General features: G+C 39.2%; 1 protein-coding gene across 4 annotated transcripts in view; it reads left to right on the top strand.

The window, feature by feature from the left end:
- Positions 1-357: 357 nt before the first annotated feature.
- The window catches only part of pcdh11x (protocadherin 11 X-linked), a 514,120-nt gene continuing 488,389 nt past the window's right edge, over positions 358-26,088 (top strand). For 2 of the 4 annotated variants that reach the window (XM_062963875.1, XM_062963877.1), the window contains exon 1: positions 358-981. The gene's annotated coding sequence lies outside the window, so the exon portion shown is untranslated. Of the gene's footprint in view, positions 982-7,771; positions 7,902-26,088 lie in introns of all 4 variants that reach the window. The other 2 variants (XM_062963876.1, XM_062963878.1) reach the window with 2 other exon arrangements.

Here is a 26,088-nt window from a genome sequence, read left to right on the forward strand (position 1 = left end):
TGAGCTCCCCCCCCCCCCCGTCCCTTCCTCCCCAAAGCAAGCCTGGTTCCCTTAAGGGCTGCTGCCTGGGCTTCGTTCTGGGAGGCAGGAGCGAAATCTTCCCCAGTTTGGTTCAACCTGAGCTCCCCCCCTTTCCAGAAAGCAAGACAGGCAAGCCTGGTTCCCTCTAGGACTGCTCTGGGCGTCTTCGTTCTGGGAGGCAGGAGCGAAATCTCCCAAAGCTTGCTTCCACTTGAGCTTCCCCCCTTCCCTTCCTCCCCAAAGAAAGACAGGCAAGCCTGGCTCCCTCAAGGGCTGCTGGGGGCGGCTTCCCGCGGAGCTCAAAGCCAGGCAGAGTTGAGAAGAAGCCTTTCATAGCCCGGCGGCGGGAAGGGAAGCTTCCTTTCCAGCGCTGTGCCTGCGTCTCCCCCTGCCTTCCTTCCTTCCTTCCTTCCTCGCCTGGCATTTGCATTTCCCTTCCTCTCCCCGCCCCTTTTGCGGTGATGTCAGCCCCGGCGAGGACTTGCAGGCGCTGCCGGGGAGAAGCGCGTTCAGACGGCCAGGCGGAGGAGACGCGGCGGCGGCGGAGCAGGAGCAGGAGCAGAGAAGCAGCAAAAACAAGAGTAGGAGCAGCAGGGAAGCACCAGCAGCAGCACTGGCTCTCTCCCTTCCCTTCCTCCCTAATTCCTTCCCTCTTAAGAAGCCAGCTGCTCGTCTTTCGGGTCTTTCGGGTCCCATCTCTTCATCTCAAGGGATTTTGGATGCTTTAAGCCGGAGCGCAAGGATTCCTCTTCTCCTCCACCAAGTTGCCTTTAAGTTCCAGGCTCCAAAACCCATCGCTTTCGCCTCCTGAACTTGCCTCCTCGCCACTCAAGTTCCCTTCGGATCTCTCTCCCTTCCTCTCGTTCCCAGCTGAAGGATTTCCCCAATTTTCCCAGGAAAGCATGGCTGAGGAGCTCCGGTAAGGAGCAAGGGATCTCTGCCAGGACGGAGGAACCCGAGGTAAGGCTCCAAACCCATCCATCATCACCATCAACCTTGTATTCCCATTGATATCCCTATAGAGAGAGAGAGAGATGCCAAAAAGAAAAGCCTTCCCAAAACTGCAGTCCTTTTGGGAAGCTTAGGAAGCAGGGAAAGGAGTGATAGGCACAGAATTTTGAAGCAAAGAATTCAATCAGTGTATTCAAACAAGCTGATCCAGATTGGGGATGGGAAGAGAGAATTAAGGGGACAATTTTTGGTCTGTATTGAAGTCCAAACTGAACATGACACACACAAACTGTCAATAGTCCTCGACATTGACTTATATTGTACCGGAATGCATTGATGTTTCGCCTGCATCTGTGGTTAAACAGCATCTTCAGAGGTTCTGTTGGCACTGAGGCAAGTGAAATGTGTACTTATTATCATTTATTATCAAATATTATTAATAATAATATTTATTAATAATAAATATATAATAATAATAATAATAATAATAATAATAATAATAAAACTTTATTTATACCCCGCCACCATCTCCCCAACGGGAGATTATTATATTATTATAAAAATTATTATTATAAGAAATCTATTATTTATAATAGATTTTTTTGAGTTTTATTTGTCATCTGCCTTCCAATAATAATAATAGCATTGAGTACCTATATTAATAATATATAATACTACCTATAATAATAACAGCATTGAGTACCAATAATAATAATAATAATAATAATAGCATAGAGTACCTATATTAATAATATATAATACTACCTGCAATAATAATAATAATAATAGCATTGAGTACCTATATTAATAATATATAATACTACCTGTAATAATAATAATAGCATTGAGTACCAATAATAATAATAATAATAATAGCATTGAGTACCTATATTAATAATATATAATACTACCTGCAATAATAATAATAATAATAATAATAATAATAATAATAATAGCATTGAGTACCTATATTAATAATATAAAATACTACCTGTAATAATAATAATAGCATTGAGTACCAATAATAATAATAATAATAATAGCATTGAGTACCTATATTAATAATATATAATACTACCTATAATAATAATAATAATAGCATTGAGTACAATAATAATAATAATAATAATTTATATACAGTATATATATAATTTATAATAATTTATAAATATATAATATATATTGTGTGTGTATATATATATATATATATATACACACAGTACAACATTGGATAAGTGGATATGTTGGATAATAAGGAGGGATTAAGGAAAAGCCTATTAAACATCAAATTAGGTTATGATTTTACAACTTAAGCACCAAAACATTATGTTATACAACAAATTTGACAGAAAAAGTAGTTCAATACACAGTAATGCTATGTAGTAATTACTGTATTTACGAATTTAGCACCAAAATATCATGATGTATTGAAAACATTGACTACAAAAATGCGTTGGATAATCCAGAACGCTGGATAAGCGAGACTCTACTGTACTACCTATAATAGTAATAATAGCATTGAGTACCAATAATAATTGTACTAATAATTGTAATAATAATAATTCCTGCTTCTTGGCAAGAGGTTGGACTGGATGGCCCATGTGGTCTCTTCCAACTCTACTATTCTATGATTCTATAATAATTTATATACAGTACATATATATATAATTTATAATAATTTATAAATATATAATATATTGTATATAATATTGATAATATTATAATGGAATACAATATTATACTACTAATAATACAATATAATAATTTTAATTATATATTACATATTAAATGTAATATTACTAATAATATTACTATATAATATGACAATATAGTACAATTTAATGGTTAATACATATATTGTGTTGTCGAAGGCTTTCATGGCCAGGATCACAGGGTTGTTGTGTGTCTTTCGGGCTGTGTGGCCATGTTCCAGAAGCATTCTCTCCTGACGTTTCGCCCACATCTATGGCAGGCATCTGAGGATGCCTGCCATAGATGTGGGCGAAACGTCAGGAGAGAATGCTTCTGGAACATGGCCACACAGCCCGAAAGACACACAACAACACAATACATATATTGTATGTTCATTTGATTTGTAAGCCTCTCTGAGTCCCCTTTGGGGTGAGAAGAGCGGGATATAAATGTAGTAAATAAATAATATTAAATAAATATATTATCTGTATGATTTTTAGAAATATAAAACCATAAAATTAAAATAAAGGAGGCAAGATCTGGGCCATGCCATGGATTTCCTCCCATATGATGATCTTTATCTATCCCCCCTCCTCTTCCCTGCGTCTCCACTTCGGATTGGGGTTACACAGGACTTAAACCCCGAGGAAAGAGGGCTCCAAAGGAAGGAGAAAGCATATGGAGCCTTTTATTGATGCCCTTGTAATCCTGTAATGGAGAGACTGCATTAGATGTTGTTGTGGGGGGAGTATATATGCATTAAAGGACCTGCTAGTGCTCCCTTGTCAAAGAAGTTGCCTTGCACTCTTGTTCCTGGGCTTCTAGAGTTGCTGGACACTTCAAGAGTGGGGTGAGATATAAGACGTGAAAGGAACACACACACATATATACACACACATTTCTATTGCAGAGATTGGGGTGGCATCTGGGAAAGGCACAAAGAAGTCAGCACTGAGTCAGTAGTCCCTTTCTCCTCCTCCTTGGTGATGAGAGAAAAGTGAAGGAGGCAGGTTGATGGCACGCTTCCCTCTTCCCTGTAGGGATTGCTGAATGCTTTCAGCCGGGGTCTTTATTGCCTGCTGCAATGTGGATGGGCTGCAGAGCAGAGGGTCTCTCTCTCTCTCTTATGTGACGCCTTGCAAGCTTTGCAGAGGAAACAACTTGCAGGAAAGTAGCTGCAATGAGGAAGAAGGGAGAAGATGAAGAGCTGTTGCGTGGTGTTGGGTGGTGGGGGCGAAAGGGGTGTGGACCATGGGAGTGGAGAGCCTTGGCTCAAAATAGCTGGAGCTAAAGTATTACATATACAGTAGAGTCTCACTTATCCAACATAAACGGGCTGGCAGAACGTTGGATAAGCGAATATGTTGGATAATAAGGAGAGATTAAGGAGAAGCCTATTAAACATCAAATTAGGTTATGATTTTACAAATTAAGCACCAAAACATCATGTTATACAACAAATTTGACAGTAACAGTAGTTCAATACACAGTAATGCTATGTAGTAATTACTGTATTTACAAATTTAGCACCAAAATATCACGATGTATTGAAAACATTGACTACAAAAATGCGTTGGATAATCCAGAATGTTGGATAAGTGAGACTCTACTGTACATACACACACTCACACACATTTTTATACAATTTATATATATATATATACACACACATACATACATCTAATATAAATAAAATAGTATATAATATATAGTATTATATATATAATACTGAATAGTGAATATATTACTATGATTAAAGTATATTATATATATACATATGTATGCTATATATATATATATATATAATACTAAATAGTGTATATATTACTATGCATTAAAGTATATTATATATATATATATATATATATATATATATATATATATATATATGCTTCTGCCAACCTAGCACATGCCAATGTGAGTAGATCAATAGGTACCACTCTGGCGGGAAGGTAACGACGTTCCATGCAGTCATGCCGGCCACATGACCTTGGAGGTGTCTACAGACAACGCCGGCTCTTCGGCTTAGAAATAGAGATGAGCACCAACCTCCAGAGTCAGACATGACTGGACTTAACGTCAGGGGAAACCTTTACCATATATATATACACCATTTAGTATTATATACTTTCCTCTACTTAGTAAATATAATATAGTATCTATAATACTATATATTATATACTGTAACATATAGTATTATAGATACTATATAATATATATATACTAAATAGTATATATAATTCTATATATTAAAGTATATATATGTATATGTATATGTATATATATATATATATATATATAAAATACTAAATAGTGTATATATTACTATGCATTAAAGTATATAATATATAGTAATATATATATACCATTTAGTATTATATACTTTACTTAGTATATATACTATATAATATCTATAATACTATATATTATATACTATGATATATAGTATTATAGCTACTATATAATATATACTAAATAGTATATATAATGCTATATATTAATATATATATACACACACACACTATATAATGTTATATATAGTATATATAATACTGTATTTTTTGTGTCAGGAATGACTTGAGAAGCTGCAAGTCACTTCTGGTGTGAGACAATTGGCCGTCTGCAAGGATGTTGCCCAGGGGATGCCCAGATGTTTGATGTTTTATCATTCTCTGGGAGGCTTCTCTCATGCCCTGCATGGGAAGCTAGAGCTGACAGATGGGAGCTCACCCTGCTCCCCGGATTCGAACACCCAACCTTTTAGTCAGTCATCCAGCACAAGGGTTTAACCCATTGTGCCACCGGGGGTTCATACTATATATATAGTATATATGTGTGTGTGTGTGTGTGGCATATACTAAATATATACTATATATATATTCTCTCTCTCTATCTGTCTTATCTATATATAGTATATGCTTCACACTTCAGATAGCCAGTTCTGAGAAAGCAGTGAAGACATTGGTGGTGCAGAAAGCACTTGCCGTAGGAGCACACATTCACCACACATTTGCCTTTAGTAGCAATTTCATAAATATAGAAACAAAACTCTTTCCTCAGACAAAAGAACTTCGCCCCTCTCTTCTTCATGTGGTCAACAAATGGGAAATTTGAGTAAAAAGCAAGTTGGGAAGTCGGGAGGACTTTTGTATCAACCATGTAATCTATACTAATTGATCATTTGAAAAATTGATCTCTGAGAACATCAAATAATGCTTCATGTAGAGCAGTGGTTCCCAACTTGTGCTCCGTGGACCACCAGTGGTCCAAAAGGACTAAAATATGGTCCACGGCCTCACCATTACTACTACGAATAATTAAAAAAAATCCCAAAAAAAGTTTTCTTGATGTCTTCATTTTAGGCCAATTTCTGGGGTTATTTTGGGGTGCTGAATCAGAAAATTGCATTGGATAGATCAACATCACCTCTAGATTATTAAATATGGGGTTGTTGTGTGTTGTGTATGGGGCCAAATAGAGGCTGGATGGCCATCTGTCAGGGGTGCTTTGAATGCGATTTCCTGCTTCTTGGCAGGGGGTTGGACTGGATGGCCCATGAGGTCTCTTCCAACTCTACTATTCTATGATTCTGGGCTGTCTGGCTATGTTCCAGAAGCATTCCCTCCTGACGTTTCACCCACATCTATGGCAGGCATCCTCAGAGGTTGTGAGGTATTGAATATATTTTTTTTTGTGGGTGAGCAGATGGCGACTATTAGATGGAATATGTTCTGTATCAGAAACTAGAGCTGATGTGATCTATCCAATGCAATTTTCTGAATCGGCACCGCAAATAACCAAACCGAATCTAAAGTTGATCCTCTTGGTACTAATATTGGAAAGTGGTCCTTGGTCAAATGGTGACTGGCCAAAAAAGGTTGAGAATGACTGATGTAGAGGAAAATAGGTAAGCTTGAGCATTGCACAGCATTCTTCATCCGGCAAAGACTTAAACAACAGAGCCCCTTGTATTGCCTTGCCAACATTGCCATGCAATGTTGTTCTCCAATAAGGGAGAGTTCTTAAAATGCAGTGGCTTCAGTGAATAAATTCCAATAAGCCCCTGTTGGGTTGTCAAAAACAGTTTGTTTTCCCATCTGAAATATGAACGGGAGCCTGAGTTATGCCTTCATACTCGAATGCTTCCAAAACTGTAAATTTTGCATAAGATAAAAGGTGAACGCGAGGGAAGCATGGGCTTGGAGGAGGCAGAGAGAAACTCATCTCGACGAAAAAAGAATAATGCCATCTATATCCATATTGGGGAGGGGGAAAAAAAAAAGAAAGCTGGTAAATGTGTGTGGTAATTGCAGAGACAGAGTCGGAATATTAATGACTTAAACCCTGGGGATGCCAGGCTTTAGCTTGAGAGGCAAAACGCAAGAGAGAGCTGAGAGAGAGAGAGAGGTCTTTAAATTTCCAGACATGTTTTGTTTCTATCCAAATAAGATCGAACATTACTTAAGCCGATGGTTCTTGTAGTCTTTTTCTTCTTCTATGGCACATCAACACTTTCCCGGGCGGCAGGTAACAACATGTTTCTGCTCTTGCGGGATGTGTGAATGCTTTCTATTTAAATCCTCCTTCTGCCAAATGAAACAGTCAAGACAGTCTATTTCTTTCTTCCCCTTTCAGTGTTGCTTGCTACCCATCTTTGTTTGCATAGCTTCACTGTGTAGATCCTCCTGAAAAAGCTTTTGCTTTTATTTTTTGGAAAAAAGTGAGTAGTTAAGAGATAATTTATATGCACCACGGGACTGTCTCCTCAGTACAATTGGTTTTATACATCACAGCAAAAAAAAAAGGTAGATCAAAGATTTGGACCTGTAGTTCTGCAACGCATTGGTATTCTGTGCGAGTCCGGAGGCAGCATTCTGCCAGTCCTTTCCTCTCTCTCGTGTAGTCAAGATTGTGTCAGTCTCCTTCCATTCTTTCTAGCACCCATTTGCTTAGTGGCTCGCAACCCAGCCCTGCAAATTGTGCAGCCGGCTGTAATGAGAATTTGCTGATAGGAATCGAAGTGCAGCCCACCCTCTTTTGTATCCACAGTCTTTCAAAGTTTCTCGTGCCACGCAAAGCGATACAAATCTGAGGATTTTTTTTTAAGGGGGAATGTCTCCGTTTGACGTTCCTGGCCACCCCTGTCCCTCGATTCCGGAGATTTGGCGCTGCCGTGAGCCGTCTTTGTGATTGTGCTTTGGGAGGGAAAACATCACTCGGCTGCCTCGAGGCAAAGGGTGAGTTCAGATTTTCAAGTTTTGCGGGTCTACCTTTTCCCTCCTTCTGGGGATACCAGGGCGTCGAATACAACGTCTAATATTTCATTTGAGGCTGTGTTACAGTTACCATCAAAAAACGTAACCAAAGGGCATTGTGATAAGATCAGGGTGATAGTAGGAAAGTGGCAATAAAACAATTTTGCCTTACTTCAATGTCAAGGGCACATGATTTGGGGTCTTGTCAATAGTGTCTTGTATCATTCCTCTGTTCAATATAATTAGAACAGCATATAAATTGGAGAATTGTGTTGATACAGATCCTTGTTTCCACCAAGGAGAGAAGATCATAAGTGTTCTTCATGGATTTAGAAGAAGTGAACTATCCTTTTTCTGGATCAGTCTGTAGACTAGACAATCCTGTATTGGTATATCTCATATCTAGCATGTAATAGTGTCTTGTATCATTCCTTTGTGACAGCATATACATTGGAGAATTGTGTTGATACAGATCTTTGTTTCCACCAAGGAGAGAACATCAGAAGTGTTCTCCATGAATTTAGAAGAAGTGAGCTATCCTTTTATCTGGATCCGTCTGTAGACTAGACAATCCTGTATTGCTGTATCTCATATTTAGCATGCAATAGTGTCTTGTATCATTCCTTTGTGACAGCATGTAAATTGGAGAATTGTGTTGATACAGATCCTTGTTTCCACCAAGGAGAGAAGATCATAAGTGGGTTGTTGTATGTCTTTCGGGCTGTGTGGCCATGTTCCAGAAGTATTCTCTCCTGACGTTTTGCCCACATCTATAGCAGGCATCCTCAGAGTTGTACCTCTGAGGATGCCTCACAACCTCACAACCTCTGAGGATGCCTGCCAGAGATGTGGGCGAAACATCAGGAGAGAATACTTCTGGAACATGGCCACACAGCCTGAAAGACATACAACAACCCTGTGATCCCGGCCATGAAAGCCTTCAACAACACAAAGATCATAAGTGTTCTTCATGAAATTAGAAGAAGTGAGCTATCCTTTTTCTGGACTCATCTGTAGACTAGACAGTCCTGTATTGGTATATCTCATATCTAGCATGCAATAGTGTCTTGTATCATTCCTTTGTGACAGCATGTAAATTGGAGAATTGTGTTGATACAGATCCTTGTTTCCATCAAGGAGAGAACTTCAGAAGTGTTCTCCATGAATGTAGAAGAAGTGAGCTATCCTTTTATCTGGACTCATCTGTAGACTAGACAATCCTGTATTGGTATATCTCATATTTAGCATGCAATAGTGTCTTGTATCATTCCTTTGTTCAAGCCAATATAATTATGACAGAATATAAATTGGACAATTGTGTTGGGAGAAGATCCTGGTTTCCACCAAGGAGAGAACATCAGAAGTGTTCTTCATGAATTTAGAAGTGAGCTATCCTTTTATCTGGATTTGTCTATAGACTAGACAGTCCTGTATTGGTATATCTCATATCTAGCATATAATAGTGTCTTGTATCATTCCTTTGTTCAAACCAATATAATTAGGACAGCATGTAAATTGGAGAATTGTGTTGATACAGATCCTTGTTTCCACCAAGGAGAGAACATCAGAAGTGTTCTCCATGAATTTAGAAGAAGTGAGCTATCCTTTTATCTGGATTTGTCTATAGACTAGACAGTTCTGTATTGGTATATCTAATTTTTAGCATGAACCCAGCCATGCTTATTCTGAAGTCATTTTATAATACAGTCTAGATGTTCTGCTTCTATGTGATATGAATCATACTTGGTAACGAATGCAGCAAAACTATCACGAACATGTCCTACACGACACTGTGTCTGGTAGAAGTCCTACTGAAATATGTTTCCTAGTCTGCAGATTTGTTTTTTCTATCATAGTTCTACCTCATATCATTTATGGATGGGTCCTGCAGTAGAGAATCGGAGTGTAGCAGAATGCGCACATTGGACTTCTCATTTTGTAGCCTTTAGACGAGTTGCGGCAAAGTGTATCTCTCAGTAGATGTTCATCCGCTACCAAAAATGATCCAAGGAGGTGCCTAGAAAATAGGGCAACCTTCATGGAAGTGTTATTAACCTATTATGTAAAGGATTAATTCTTTTGTCTGTGTCCAGAGTCTGCTAAGTCTAGGGAAGATGGAAGGGTGGTGGAGCTCTTGGTTTTGTGTTACAGAAGCATTTGCTCTTAGACTGCACACATTGTTGGGAAGATGGTATTTCTTTCTGCTCAACATTGACGAGCTGTTGCAAGATTGAGATTCTTGTTTTCTAGGAATCTCATCGATGTTGAGTAAGTATGACTAGGACTGATATCTTGGAAGAACTTCCCACAGGGAAACAAACGTGGTATTGAAAGCCTCACGCTCCCTGCAGTCTTTGTGCTTAGGAACACATTGTGGTGATGTCATTGGTATGTGTGTCCCTCAACATTTCTGACATTGCATTGCCCACAATGGCCAAGTCTGTGAACCTTATGGAGTCACTTCTTCGAGAGGGATACTTTTTGGATAAATAACTATATTGGACACAAAAATGAAACACGGAACAGAAAAAAAGATCCAAGTTGGAAAGTTACAGTCTATCATCTCATAGAGGGAGAAGGAACTGCTTGCCATGATTACAAACTGTCTATAAGTCAAGACTCTTTCCATTTTTGTCCTGGAATTTAGTGGAGAGTTTTGATATAAATTGTATAGCTTGCTTTTTTATATACAGTAGAGTCCCACTTATCCAAGCCTTGCTTATCCAAGCTTCTGGATAATCCAAGCCATTTTTGTAGTCAGTGTTTTCAATACATCGTGATATTTTGGTGCTAAATTCGTAAATACAGTAATTACTGCATAGCATTACTGCATATTGAACTACAGTAGAGTCTCACTTATCCTACACTCGCTTATCCAACGTTCTGGATTATCCAACACATTTTTGTAGTCAATGTTTTCAATACATTGTGATATTTTGGTGCTAAATTCGTAAATACAGTAATTACTACATAGCATTACTGCGTATTGAACTACAGTAGAGTCTCACTTATCCTACACTCGCTTATCCAACGTTCTGGATTATCCAACACATTTTTGTAGTCAATGTTTTCAATACATTGTGATATTTTGGTGCTAAATTCATAAATACAGTAATTACTACATAGCATTACTACATATTGAACTACAGTAGAGTCTCACTTATCCTACACTCACTTATCCAATGTTCTGGATTATCCAACACATTTTTGTGGTCAATGTTTTCAATACATCGTGATATTTTGGTGCTAAATTTGTAAATACAGTAATTACTACATAGCATTACTGTGTATTGAACTAATTTGTCTGTCAAATTCGTTGTTTTGGTGCTTAATTTGTAAAATCATAACCTAATTTGATGTTTAATAGGCTTTTCCTTAATCTCTCCTTATTATCCAACATATTCGCTTATCCAACATTCTGCCGGCCCGTTTATGTTGGAAAAGTGAGACTCTACTGTAATTGTTTTATTGTTGTATCATGGATATCTGATTGTTTATGTTGGATAAGTGAGACTCTACTGTATATAAAATCCCTGTTTTGGAGATCTTATATTTCTCTTGCACTTATTGTGGAACGAATAAAAGTAGACTCAGAAGAATATCATTTGCCATCTCTGGAAGAAATCTAAATGTAATATCTCCCAAAGTGGGAGAGAGAAGCCATCCTTTTCTTATCTGCAAGCCCAATTCATGAGAAAAATGTATGTACGGGCATGTATATGCCTTCAATAATAATGACTTTATATATTTACTCTATCTTACAGGGTAAAACTTCAATAAAAATATATATTAACTAGCTGTGCTCGGCCACGAGTTGCTGTGGCAAAGTATGGTGGTATATATTACAGTAGAATCTCACTTATCCAACATTCGCTTATCCAATGGATTATCCAACACGTTCTGCCTTTTAGTAGTAAATGTTTTGTAGTCAGTGTTTTAAATTCATTGTGATATTTTGGTGGTAAATTTGTAATACAGTAATTACTACATAGTATTACGGTGCATGGAACTACTTTTCTGTCAAATTTGTTGTATAACATGATGTTTTAATGCTTAATTTGTATAATGATTACCTAATTTGATGTTTAATCGGCTTTTCCTGAATCCCTTCTTGTTATCCAACATATTCACTTATCCAGTATTCTGCCGACCTGTTTATGTTGGATAAGTGAGACTGTACTGTATATTTATTATCTTATTTTATCTGTTTAGAACTGGATTATATGAGGCCCCTTCTACACAGTTGTATAGAATGCACACTGAAGAGGATTATATGGCAGTCAAAATAATCAAGTTCAAAGCAGATAATATAAGGTTATAAATGGGTTATATAGCTGTGTGAAAGGGCCTTGAGTCTACAATGCCATATAATCCAGTTAAAATCTGATAATCTGTATTTTATAGGCAGTGTGGAAGAGGCCTAAGTGACGCCTAACTCTGCCTGTCCCCTGGGCTGAGTGGGTTGCTAGGAGACCAAGCGGGCGGAGCTTAGCCTTCTAACTGGCAGCAATTGGATAAAAATAATTATTCCTCTCCCTCTAATTGGGACTTCATTTTTCTTTTGTTTTTGTTGTATGGACGTAGAGGCATGGATGAGGGGTTGTGCTGCCAAGTTTAGTGTTTCTGGGATGTGTAGTTTTGTTGTTTTGTCCTAGGCCGAAATTTCATTACCCTTTTATATATATAGATAATAAAAAAGAAATGTAAGAAAAACTTTAAAAAAATAATAATGACTTCATGAATGTTATAATATTTTCATAAGCATGGAATACTCAGAGTTGGTTTGTCTGTCCCATCCTACATTCATTGGTGGTCTCCCATCCATTTCTGGCCTGCTTAGCTTCTAGGATCACACAGCAACCCATATTTTAGAGTATATATCATGCCATCCCTATTAGTATAAGATTCAATTATACTTCATTTGGGAGACAGAGATAAATATTTAACTGAAAGCAAAAAAGAAATACAGTAGAGTCTCACTTATCCAACGTTCTGGATTATCCAACGCATTTTTGTAGTCAATGTTTTCAATATATCGTGGTATTTTGGTGCTAAATTTGTAAATACAGTAATTACAACATAACATTACTGCGTATTGAACTACTTTTTCTGTCAAATTTGTTGTATAACATGATGTTTTGGTGCTTAATTTGTAAAATCATAACCTAATTTGATGTTTAATAGGCTTTTCCTTAATCTCTCCTTATTATCCAACATATTTGCTTATCCAACGTTCTGCCGGCCGGTTTATGTTGGATAAGTGAGACTCTACTGTAGTATAAACATAAATATATTTGGGGTTGGAGTGGTCTAGAAATTAATTTGGAGGCCTGGTGCTAAACTATATCAAGTCACCTTTGAAAAAGAGTGGCTCCCATCCAGGTTGGGTTGCTGACCTGAAAGCTGCCAGGTTCGAATCCCACCCGGGGAGAGTGTGGATGAGCTCCCGCTGTCAGCTCTAGCTCCATGAGAGAAGCCTCCCACAAGGATGGTAAAAACATCAAAACATCCGGGCAATGTCCCCTGGGCAACGTCCTTGCAGACGGCCAATTCTCTCACTCTAGAAGCGACTCAAGTTGCTCTTGACATTAAAAAAAATATCCCAGGGAGAAGTTTTGCTGTTCATTTGGTAAAGCACACACTTTGCATAGCAAGACTTGTATCTGAAATCCTAGACAGTCTGGCAGTCGTTTGACAATGCTGGCCTAAATGCGCCAACTGTCTGACTCACCGAAAGGCCACTTGGGATTTTAGACATGATCCAAAGCTCTTTCAGGTTGCACCAAATGTTGACAAGCAGTGTGCGACATCTGAATACAGCTTCAAATATAACACAGGTAGGGATACATGGAGCTGACAGAATGGATTACGTACTGTTGGTTTTCCCTTCCTTGTCTGAAGAAGATATTCCATTTTTTGCTTTAGTTATTTTCTGTGACAATCATAATGGTAGCATTGCTTTAGGGAAAGCTGTATTGGGCTGCTGTGAGTTTTCCGGGCTGTATGGCCATGTTCCAGAAGCATTCTCTACTGATGTTTCGCTCACATCTATGGCAGGCATCTTCAGAGGTTGTGAGTTCTGTTGGAAACTAGGCAAGTGGTGAAACATCAGGAGAATGCTTCTGGAACATGGCCATAAAAGCAGAGGACGGATGGCCATCTGTCGGGGGTGCTTTGAATGAGATTTCCTGCTTCTTAGCAGGGGGTTGGACTAGATGGCCCATGAGGTCTCTTCCAACTCTACTATTCTATGATTCTGTGATTCTGAAGGTTTCCCCTGACGTTAAGTCCAGTCATGTCCGACTCTGGGGGTTGGTGCTCATCCCCATTTCTAAGCCGAAGAGCCGGCGTTGTCCGTAGACACCTCCAAGGTCATGTGGCCAGCATGACTACATAGAATGCCATTACTTTCCCACCGGAGAGGTACCTATTGATCTACTCACATTTGCATGTTTTTGAACTGCTAGGTTGGCAGAAGCTGGAGCTAACAGTGGGTGCTCACTCTGCTCCCCGGATTTGAACCTGGGACCTTTCGGTCTGCAAGTTCAGCAGCTTAGCGCTTTAACACACTGAGCCACTGGAGGCTCCAACATGGCCATACAGCCCAGAAAACTCACAGCAACCTAGTGATCCTGGCCATGAAAGCCTTCGACAACACATTAAACCTGTATTTTAGTTTCCATTATCCCTGACTATTGGCCGATGGGAATTGGAGCCCCGTATTGGGAAGGCTGCAAATTCCCAATTTTGTTATATTTATATTTGTATAATTATCAACTTCCATGTACTGTAGTTGGTGCTTCAAGCTGTACTATGATAACAATTAGTAGAGGTATTGAGAGATGTCGTTAGGAGAAAAAAGAACTTTGATCAAGGCCTAGCTTCCATTCCACGTGTTAGATTCCAGATGGGACTTTTCTTATGGATCTCTTCTTCTGTCCTACTGCCATACTATCATCTGTTCCGTGTCTCCTTTCATGTGTCCAGTGAAAGTGATAAAGACGGAAGAGAAACGGAGTGTTGTACTCATAACCATCCTGGACATCAGATAGGAAGAGCTGTGTACAAATGTACTTGGTTACTAGGTTAGGGCTTCTTAAATTTTTCCACTCATGACCCCTTTTCTATTTGAAGGATGTTTATGTGACCTTGGGTCTATAGGTATATTATAAAAAAATTAGTATTTGCAAACTTGCTTAACGGTCTGATTTTTCATTTCATGAAGTATAGCTGAAGCATCTTCTGCAGATTCCATTGTAAACACTAAACAATGGATTTGTGTCAATATCTAAAACAGCCACTAGGTGGCATTTTAGAAAACGTTTAAGGTAAAGGTAAAGGTTTCCCCTGATGTTTTGATATGGTCAAAAGTGACTAATCAATAAAGAATTGTTGTTGCTGTTAACTTTCCCTGATGTTAAGTCCAGTCGTGTTCGACTCTGGGGGCTGGTGCTCATCTCCATTTCTAAGCCAAAGAGCCGGCATTGCCCGTAGACACCTCCAAAGTCATGTGGCTGGCATGATTGCATGAAGCGCTGTTACCTTCCCAACGGAGCGGTACCTATTGATCTACTCACATTTGCATGTTTTCAAACTGCTAGGTTGGCAGGAGCTGGGGCTAACAGCGGGTGCTCATTCCGCTCCCGGGATTCGAACCTGGGACCTTTTAGTCCACAAGTTCAGCAGCTCAGTGCTTTAACACACTTTTCCACGGGGGCTCCTAAGTCTAGGTAAATTTTTCCACTCATGATCCTTCTTCAGTTTGAGGAATGTTTATGTGACCGTGGGTCTATTGGTATATAAAATAAAATTATCATTTGCAAGACTTGCAGAACAGTGTGATTTTTCGTTTCATGAAGTATAGCTGAAGCATCTTCTGCAGAGTCCATTGTAAACACTGCACAACAGATTTGTGTCAATATCTAAAACAGCCACTAGGTGGCATTTAGGAAACTTTTACTGTTGCCAAATATTTTGGGACACCCACAGTCAACAAAGGGGAACACGGCCCACAATTTAAGAAACAATACTCTCAGTAGTAGGCTGCTCCATCTCTTAGCACAATACATGACAATGCTAAAACTATGGATGTTGACGTTACATGGATGATAGAACATATCAGAAGGTTGTAGACAGAACCACCAGTAATCTGGTTTAGGAACGACTTTACTCTCCATTGAAAGTTGTCGCCAGCCAGTAAAGAGTTACATGGACCAGTGAGAGAGATACACCAGAGATCTGATTCGGTGTAATTTAGCCTCATATCTTACTCAGGACGGAATGCAGACAGTAATGCCAGAGGTGTATGCTTAATTCATGAAGGATCTGTGACCAATTTAACTTCTCCTTTGGCTATTAAAAAGCCTGAAAGTGATAATCACTTTATGTGTGGAGATGGCTATGTGCTCTTTTTTAAGGTATGAAGGGTTGGGAATATAAATGCCTTGAGTGATAGGTGTTCTCTCCTTCTATCTCTCTCTTTACATGTCTACATGTGTGTGCTTATAGATGGATGTTGGGGCAACCATATGTACTTAATATACGAATAGTCAGAAGAAATATATCTTTAGAATTTCAATCTTCTATATATATAAAAGAGTGATGGCATCATGGCAACCCACAAAACAACAAAACTACAGGCCCCCCAACCTCGAAATTTGACAACACAACCCATCATCCACACCTCTAGGTTGATACAACAAAAAGAAAAGAAAAATAAAGTCCTAATTAGAGAGAGAGGAATAATTGCTTTTATCCAATTGCTGCCAGTTAGAAGGCTAAGCTCCTCCAACTTGGTCTCCTAGCAACCCATCTGTAAAATCTGTATCCAATTGTGGGCAGAAATGAGTTACAATTGGCATTAACCTTGTCGGTAAGGTCCTCCGTGGCACTAAAAATGGGAATGGTGTGCTCACTACTATTTTCAGCTATGCAATAGTAGGATGGGGCCAGGAAGGGACAAGGTGCTTTTTGGAAATCATTGTGTAATTCAACTAGATTAACATGCACTTTCCTTCTTCTTTTTTCAAATTGCAAAAGTTGTATTAGCTATTAAGAAGGGTCAAAGAGGAGAAGGACTGACCCTGGAACCTTTTTGTGTGTATTAAACTGTCATATTCTGAGTTAATTCATTCGGAAGTCCAATTTTATCACCTTGCAATGTGGAAAAACATTATTTAACAAAGTTCATCACGATGTAGAATTTTTCTCGCTGCCTTTACCTGCAGCAAGTACATCAAGAGATCCGTGATAAGGTGCAGTTGTGAAGTCTGAACGGAAAAAGCGCAGCCCATTAAGTGGAGTAATTGCTTTTACTTTGTCAGTCATTTAAGTGACTCCTTGGAATATTTATCTGGCAATGGTTTTAAGCAAGCCTGCTTTACAAGGGAGCTTGTCACTGCTACTAATATAATGAAATGACTTCCTAGAAGAATGCAAGGCTCTCGTCTTCCCTGCATCCGTTCTTCTTCTGCCTTGACAACCTTCGATCTTTCGGAATGGCTTCCTTGTTTCTCTGTTCTCTTTCTTGACCAATGCCAATGTTTTCCTTGTTGCACTCCTGCTAGTAGTTTTTGCTTTGAAGTACTAAAATACAAAATTTAATTAGTAGAAGGTCAGGATACCAAGGAGGATAAAATTTAAATAGATTGGCATTATGATTCATGTTAGTCATCTGTATTATAATTTAAAAAGTTTGTCTGTCATGCTATATTGTGCGCACACACACACATAGCTGATGATTAACTCACAAAACTCAGTGCAGTATCTAATGACCAAAAAAAAGATAATAATAATAATAATAATAATAATAATAATAATAATAATAATAATATCTGCACGCATCATCCGAAAATACATCACACAGTCCTAGACACTTGGGAAGTGTTCGACTTGTGATTTTGTGATATGACATCCAGCATATAGATCTCTTTGCTGTGTCATACTATGTCTTTGTGTCAATAATAATAATAATATTAATAATAATAATACATCACACAATCCTAAACACTTGGGAAGTGTTCGACTTGTGATTTTGTGATACGAAATCCAGCATATAGATCTCGTTTGCTGTGTCATACTATGTCTTTGTGTCAATAATAATAATAATAATAATAATACATCACACCATCCTAGACACTTGGGAAGTGTTCGACTTGTGATTTTGTGATATGAAATCCAGCATGTCTATCTTGTTTACTGTGTCATACAATGTCACGACCCAGGCTACAGAGCACCAATAACCATACGCAGAGGCCAGATTCTATCTAATATCTTTATTAAGGAAATATATAAAGTTAATAAAAGCAAATGTAAAAGTTAGTCCAGAAGCAGACCTTTCAGGAAAGGTCAAAATTAGTCCAAAGAAACAATGTCCAATATGAAATATTAAGGTCCAAAGTTGTAATCCAATAACCGAAACACTCACTTTGCCAGGCAAAGTGAGGGGAGATGACAAGGTCCTTTAGTCCATGAACTTGAGCAAGGCTAGGAATTAACTTGATACTTGAAAACAAGGCTTGAATCGTGGCACAAGGTAACAAGGAACAAGAACAAGATCCGTGGAATTACTTGGTAAAATCCGTGAAACAAGGCAAGGTTTAGTCCTGAAAGGCGAGGCAAGGTCCGTAGGTAAACAAGGCTGGGAAACAGGAGCGAAGGCTTGAAAACAAGAACAAGGCTTGAACAGGAACGAGGCTTGGATCGGAGCGCGCTGTCCAGACACAACTCGCTCCGGAGGCTGACGAATTGACCCCGCAAAGTTACTCCGCGGGTAAAACACCTATATAGAGTCTAACTTTCCCGCCGAGAGCAGTTCTCTGGGAACCAGAAACGAAAGCTAATCTCTGAGACCAGATGTTTGACTCCTTAAAGATTCTCATGGAAAGCAGGCTTAATTGGCTAAATTCTTAGCAATTATTCTAGCACTCCTGCGCGAGGCCGCTTCCAAACCTCTCTGTTGTTTACAAAACTCATGGCGAGAAAACACAGGAGATGTAGCCTCAGTGTTTGTTTGACATACTTCTGGAACATAACCCTCTTGCAGGTGCAAGGTTCCCAGATCTGGCTGGGAAGAATCTGTCTGGGAAGAATCCAGTTCTGACTGGGAAGGTAAAAAACCCAAGTTTTCTTCTTCATCAGGCATCACAATGTCATGAGCAGGACTACAAGGCCCATGGGTCATCACACACAATAAAATAATAACTTTATTCTTATACCCCCAAAGCGGACTTGAGGCGGCTCAAGGGGCCAAGCCCAGATAAAACAATAACAATATAAAATACATCAATAGACAACATACACCACTATAAAATGTAAACATTAATCTATAAAATAAATAACAAACTAATAAAACACGAGTTAAAAACTGTGAGGTTGGAAAAATAGACTGGGTAAAGTGCACTATAATAATGCAATATAATACTACTACTAATAATACAATATAATAATATTAATTATATATTACATGTAATATTAGTAATAATATTACAGCATAGTGGTATAGTGCGATATAGTAATATATAATGCTAATATTGTGCTATATTAATAATATAATATATTGTTTGTACATATGTTTTGTAAGCTGCTATGAGTCCCCTTTGGGGTGAGAAGGGCAGAATATAAATGTAGTAAACAAACAAATAAACAAATAAATAAGATTTTGGTTCCAATCCATCAGTTCTAGAATACTATACATATATTTTGAATGTTTTTGCTTACTTTTGGAAGGCACAGCTGTGAATAGGTTTTTGGCTAAACTCAATGTTTAGATTATTTTATTTTATTTCTGGAAGTTGCACAATATATCTTCCGGAACATAAGTATTCTTGTTGTTGTTTGTCTTCAAGTCGTTTCCAGCTCATGGCAATCTTAAGGCAACCCTATTACAAGTTTTTCTTGGCAAGCTTTTGTTCAAAAGGAGGTTGCCTTGCCTTCCTCTTAGACTCGGAGAATGTGACATTCCCATTTAAAGCCTGGCTTCTAGAGTTGAGGTCCAATACTCAGACCACTACTACATCATGGTGCTCCCTGTCAATCTTGTCCCAACCTAAACAATTCATATCCTAAACAAAATCATTAACATCACCGCATGGCCGATTTAGGTCAGTTGGAGGAACTTTGCTTGAATACAGTTCTAGGTTGGGTTCAAAATTGTCTCCTACCGCAATGGTTCTCAACCTGTGGGTCTCCAGATGTTCCCAGAAATCCTAACAGCTGGTAAACTGACTGGGATTTCTGGGAGTTGTAGGTCAAAACACCTGGGGACCTACAGGTTGAGAACCACTGATCTAAAGCATACTGTTAACATTGAAGTCCAAAAGCATACATGCATCCACTTCCACTGACGTTGTGACTCAGCTGGAACCTCAAATGGACTCGGATGGGGATGATGGGATTCAGGTTCGAAATCAGGTTCAGAATGTCCCTGTTGTAGAGGATGAGGAACAGAGAGTTTTTCCCACAACAGGGAATGATGTTGATGATACTGAAATTAGCCAGGTGCAAATTGACTCAGAAAAGGAGGACAGTTCTCAGTCTGATAGCAAGCTGACGAGCTGACTGACCTTGATGAAACGGATTCTTTATATCGTGCTGACCGTTTGAAATTCAGGGTTCGAAGGAGTGTGAGAATAGCAAATAAGAAGGAGGTCAGAGGCCAAAGAAATGCTTTCATGCTTTGCAAAGGGTAGTAAAGCAGTGTGTTTGGAGACAAACCTTTGTCAAAGCAACTTTCGGTTAACCAAGAAGCAAGCTCTCCTTTCCCGGATTATCCTGCAGCCTTTGTGTTCATGTTATTGGGACTTTGTTTTATTCCTTGTGATTTCTTGGATTATCGTTTAAGGCTTTGTTTTGTAACGAACTTTTGGAACTTCACTTTTGCTTTTAAATAACTTTTTACCTTCTATTTTTTAATAAACTACAAAAGACTTCAGCCTGTGTGTTGTCCGGTGTATGTAGCAAGGTGACACTAACCTGAGGTGCGACAACTGAGGTCTAAAGCATTGGTTCTCAACTTGTGTGTCCCCAGATGTTTTGTCCTTCAACTCCCAGAAATCCTAACAGCTGGTAAACTGGGGTTTCTGAGAGTTGTAGACCAAAAACCTGGGGACCTACAGGTTGAGAACCACTGCTCTACTGGAAGAAGTGTCTTTGGAAAGAACTTCTGCCTAAGGCCCAGATTGCAACTGCTGAGTCAGGACAGGCATACTATTGGGCTTGCCAATCTCGTATTCACTCACTTGAAGACACTATCGTAAGTTGTCTCTTGAGCTCTGTGTAAACTGTGAGACTATTAAACTCTTCTTGAGCCATTCCGTCAAATGCTTTTGCCTAAATGAGATCTGCCAAAAGCCAAGCATGAGTTGAAAACTTGAAACTGGCGGCATGCCCTTTGGACCTTGACTAAAGCTGACTCAGACATACTTAACCTTCCATTTAACCTTGAAGACAAGTGCTGCTTTCCTTTCACGAATTGGTCCTGAAGAGCTGCAGTTATCAATATAAGGCACCAATTGATAAGACACAAAGTATTCTAGCTAAGCTGGAAATCTGATGACATCCTTTGACCCTCCCACTTAGTGACCATCTGACATTTGCTGCTTCTTGTGTGAACCACTTCTCTGATCAAAACTGCTGCAAACAGTTCCTTGCATATGACTAGTTCAATGGGCTAGGATGTTCTTCTTTGGGATGGGCACTGTTTTCCTCACCTTGGGACCCAACAAGATCAATATTTATTTATTCATTCATTTATTTCTCTCATTTCTATCCCGAATAGGGACTCAGGGCGGCTCACAGTCTGGGAAAAATTCAATGCCAATCTATATATATAAAAGAGTAATGAAATTTCGGCCTAGGACAAAACATCAAAACTACACATCCCAGAAACACAAAACTTGGCAGCACAACCCCTCATCCATGCCTCTATGTTCATACAACAAAAATAAAATAAAAATAAAGTCCTAATTAGAGGGAGAGGAATAATTGTGTTTTATCCAATTGCTGCCAGTTAGAAGGCTAAGCTCCGCCCGCTTGGTCTCCTTGCAACCCACTCAGCCCAGGGGACAGGCAGAGTTAGGCCTCACTTAGGCCTCTTCCACACTGCCTATACAATACAGATTATCTTATTTTAACTGGATTATATGGCAGTGTAGACACAAGGCCCTTCCACACAGCTATATAACCCATTTATAATGGACTTAATGTCAGGGGAAAACCTTTACCCTTTACCTTAACTACCACCAATTCCTCAAGACTTTATTTCCCATACCACCAGACTTCGCCACAGCAACACGTGGCCGGGCACAGCTAGTTTATATATATAGAAAAGGGTAATGAAATTTCAGCCTAGGACAAAAAAACAAAACCACACATCCCAGAAACACTAAACTTGGCAGCACAACCCCTCATCCATGCCTCTAGGTTCATACAACATCCATGCGCTCCAGCTACTCCAGAAAATGGCCAGGCTTTAAGACTGCAAGGCTATTCACTGCTATTCCACCTGCCAGCAAAGGATTCCCATAAGCCACAGCAACGCGTGGCCGGCAAAGCTAGTATACGATACAAAAAGATAAAACATAAGCAATTAAAACAATTGGATAACTTAACAACATACAATAAATACATTTAAAACAATAGAATATAAAATACTTAAACCATTCGTCCGCAAAACCTTGTACATGAACCATAATCCAGACCGAGTCGAAGCCAACAGAATTCACTCATCAAACGCTTGCTCACAAAGCCAAGTCTTCACTTTTTTCCTAAAACTCAGAAGGGACACCAATAGAGGAATGTTCTGACTTCTCTTGGTTTTAGACTGTATATGCAGATGGGGTGGTATTTTTTCTGTATTTTCATCAGATGGGGTGGTATTTTTTCAAAGCTATAATATATACCAATAGGAGAGGAATTCATTTTTTTTCAACTTATGGGGATCCATACATTTTTGTATCTGGAGCAGAAAGAACTGGTGTAGAAATGTGGGAGAACCAAGGTGCGACATGTTCAGGTAGGAAAAGGGTTAAGGGAGAGGCAGTGGGCGGGATCATGCAAATTCAACACCAATTGAGAAACTAAGAAACACTGAGATGTCTGTGGTGGAGGAAACATAAAATCTAGGATGAAATTGAGTGGTGGACAGTCTTGTGTTTAGGGAGGACACTGGCAGGGATTGTACATGTTCACTGCGCTCGCTATAACCTACAATGTCATTGGAGAGAGGGCCATTGGTTTATTATATGTATAGATGATAGCAGCTAAACACATAGAACAACCCAAGAGTAAGAGAAATGTTAGCAGAAGTCCTAATGTAAGTTTGGAGGATGAGGGTGGGAGTTACGTGCATTTCACTGGAAGGGGCGGTCTTGATTCAAAAAACAACCAAGTCAGATCCCTTGGCTACAGGTGCCTGGCTTTTGCACAACTGTTGTTATTCAACCCCAGCTTTTTGAGTTAAAGCATGCAGGCATCAAAATAAATATACTAACCTGTGAACTCCTTCCCATCTGTGCATGTATCTAATTTGAGCACCCAGCGAGCTGAAAAAAGCATCAACACCAACTTGTATGTTTTCTCTCTCTCTATTATTTTTTCTGGCTCACTGGATTTCTTGTTCGGTGAGATTGTTTATATTAGGCCAGTAATTTCTCATTCTCCGACCTGTAGGCACTCAACTGAAAAATGGTTAATTAGATGGAGGGTTTTATTCTGGTGTGTGTGTGTTTGTGTGTTGGCAACTCCACCCTATATTGATAAAAGCTCTATTTGAAAAGCAAGAGAACTAAAAACTCTAGATTGTGCCAAATCCAAACAAGTGAGTGTCCCTATGTCTTCACCAACACATAGTTGTCTATCAGACCAACACTGACAACCACAGGCCACTGTTCTGTAGTTGATGTTCTTCAAAGACAAGCCATGGCTTCTCTTTACTAGTTAGGCTAAACTTTGGAAACTTTACTAGTTAGACCAAAGATTGCCACGTCTCTCTTCAATCTGTTTGTGTACTTGTTATTGATGAATTATAGAAATGATGGTTCCCTGAATGGGAATGCATCAGGACATAGTTGTCAAAGAAGAATGCATCAGGATACAGTTGCCACAGGGGAATGCATTAGGACACAGTTGCCAAAGGGGAATGCATCAGGATACAGTTGTCAAAGGGGACTGCATCAGGATACAGTTGCCAATGGGGAATGCATCAGGATATGGTTGCCGAAGGGGAATGCATCAGGATACGGTTGCCAAAGGGGAATGCATCAGGATATGGTTGCCAAAGGGGAATGCATCAGGATATGGTTGCCAAAGGGGAATGCATCAGGACACAGTTGCTAAATGGGAATGCATCAGGATACGGTTGCCAAAGGGGAATGCATGAGGACACAGTTGCTAAATGGGAATGCATCAGGATACGGTTGCCAAAGGGGAATGCATCAGGATACGGTTGCCAAAGGGGAATGCATCAGGACACAGTTGCCAAAGGGGAATGCATGAGGACACAGTTGCCAAAGGGAATGCATCAGGATATAGTTGCCAAAGGGGAATGCATGAGGACACAGTTGCCAAAGGGAATGCATCAGGATAAGGTTGCCAAAGGGGAATGCATCACGATACGGTTGCCAAAGGGGAATGCATGAGGACACAGTTGCCAAAGGGAATGCATCAGGATACAGTTGTCAAAGAAGAATGCATCAAGATACAGTTGCCAAAGGGAATGCATCAGGATACAGTTGTCAAAGGGGAATGCATCAGGATACAGTTGCCAAAGGGGAATGCATCAGGATGCAGTTGCCAGTGTGCTTCTAGTTGAAATTAGGAGTTTGAGGCCCCTTCTCCACTGTCATATAAAATCCAGATTGTATACTTTGAATTGGATTATATGGCAGTGTAGATTCGTATAATCCAGTTCAAAGCAGATAATGTGGACTATCTGCTTTGATAATCTGGATTATATGAAGTGTAGAAGTGCCTTGATTTGCTGCTTTATTTCCACTGATTCTCCAAATGTTCTTCTCTTTGTTTTGTAGTTGGTTACGTGATACTGAATTTTATTTCTATACCGTGTTTCACACGATCCACCTACTTTGTCAACTGTTCGCACATTTTATTTAAATTATACAGTTTTTGCCAAATGTCTTGGGCATGTTTTGGAATATTTTATATATTAAGAATCACATTTTAAAATGTAAGTTGTTTCTCTTACACGGGTTGTCCATGTGCAACTGCTAGAGGCAAATGTTTGCACTTGCTCACAGGAATTCTCAGGCAGTGTGAGAATATGTCTTCACAGTCCAATGGAATTATTTTTATCCCTAGTAGATACACAGTGGCAACTAACAATGGGTACGGTATCTCAAGACAGAGAAGTCCTTAGGGCAGTAGTTCTCAACCTTCCTAATGCCGTGACCCCTTAGTACAGTTCCTCATGTTGTGGTGACCCCCAACCATAACATTATTTTTGTTGCTATTTCAGAACTGTCATTTTGCTACTGTTATGAATCGTAATGTAAATATCTGATATGCAGGATATATTTTCATTCACTGCACGAAATTTGGCACAAATACCCGATATGCCCAAATTTGAATACCAGTGAGGTTGATGAGGATTGATTTTGTTATTTGGGAGTTGTAGTTTCTGGGATTTATAGTTCACCTACAATCAAAGATTATTCTGAACTCCACCAACAATGGAATTGAACCAACTTGGCACAGAGAACTTCCAATGACCAACAGATAATACTGGAAGGGTTTGGTGGGCACTGACCTTGAGTTTTGGAGTTGTAATTCAATCTATGGCTAAGCTACATTGGTATCAAGCTGACAAATTCCTGTATATTTGTATTTTATTTTAAGATGTATGTTGTATTTGTACTGTCTGCTTTTGATAAGGCCAACTGGCTAATCAATAAAACTGTTCGAGTTCTAGTTTACCTACATCCAGAGAGCACTGCGCACTCCAAACAATGATGGATCTGGACCAAACTTGGCACGGATAATCAATTTGAACAAAGAGACTTTGACATTTGGGAGTTGTAGTTGCTGGGATGTATAGTTCACCTACAATCAAGAAGCCCCTTGAACCCCACCAACAATAGAATTGGGCCAAACTTCCCACACAGAACCCCCAACAGAAAATACTGGAGGGGTTTGGGTTCCTAAGACCATCAGA

The sequence above is a fragment of the Anolis carolinensis genome, unplaced genomic scaffold (assembly GCF_035594765.1).
Source record: "Anolis carolinensis isolate JA03-04 unplaced genomic scaffold, rAnoCar3.1.pri scaffold_12, whole genome shotgun sequence".
NCBI lineage: Eukaryota > Metazoa > Chordata > Lepidosauria > Squamata > Dactyloidae > Anolis > Anolis carolinensis.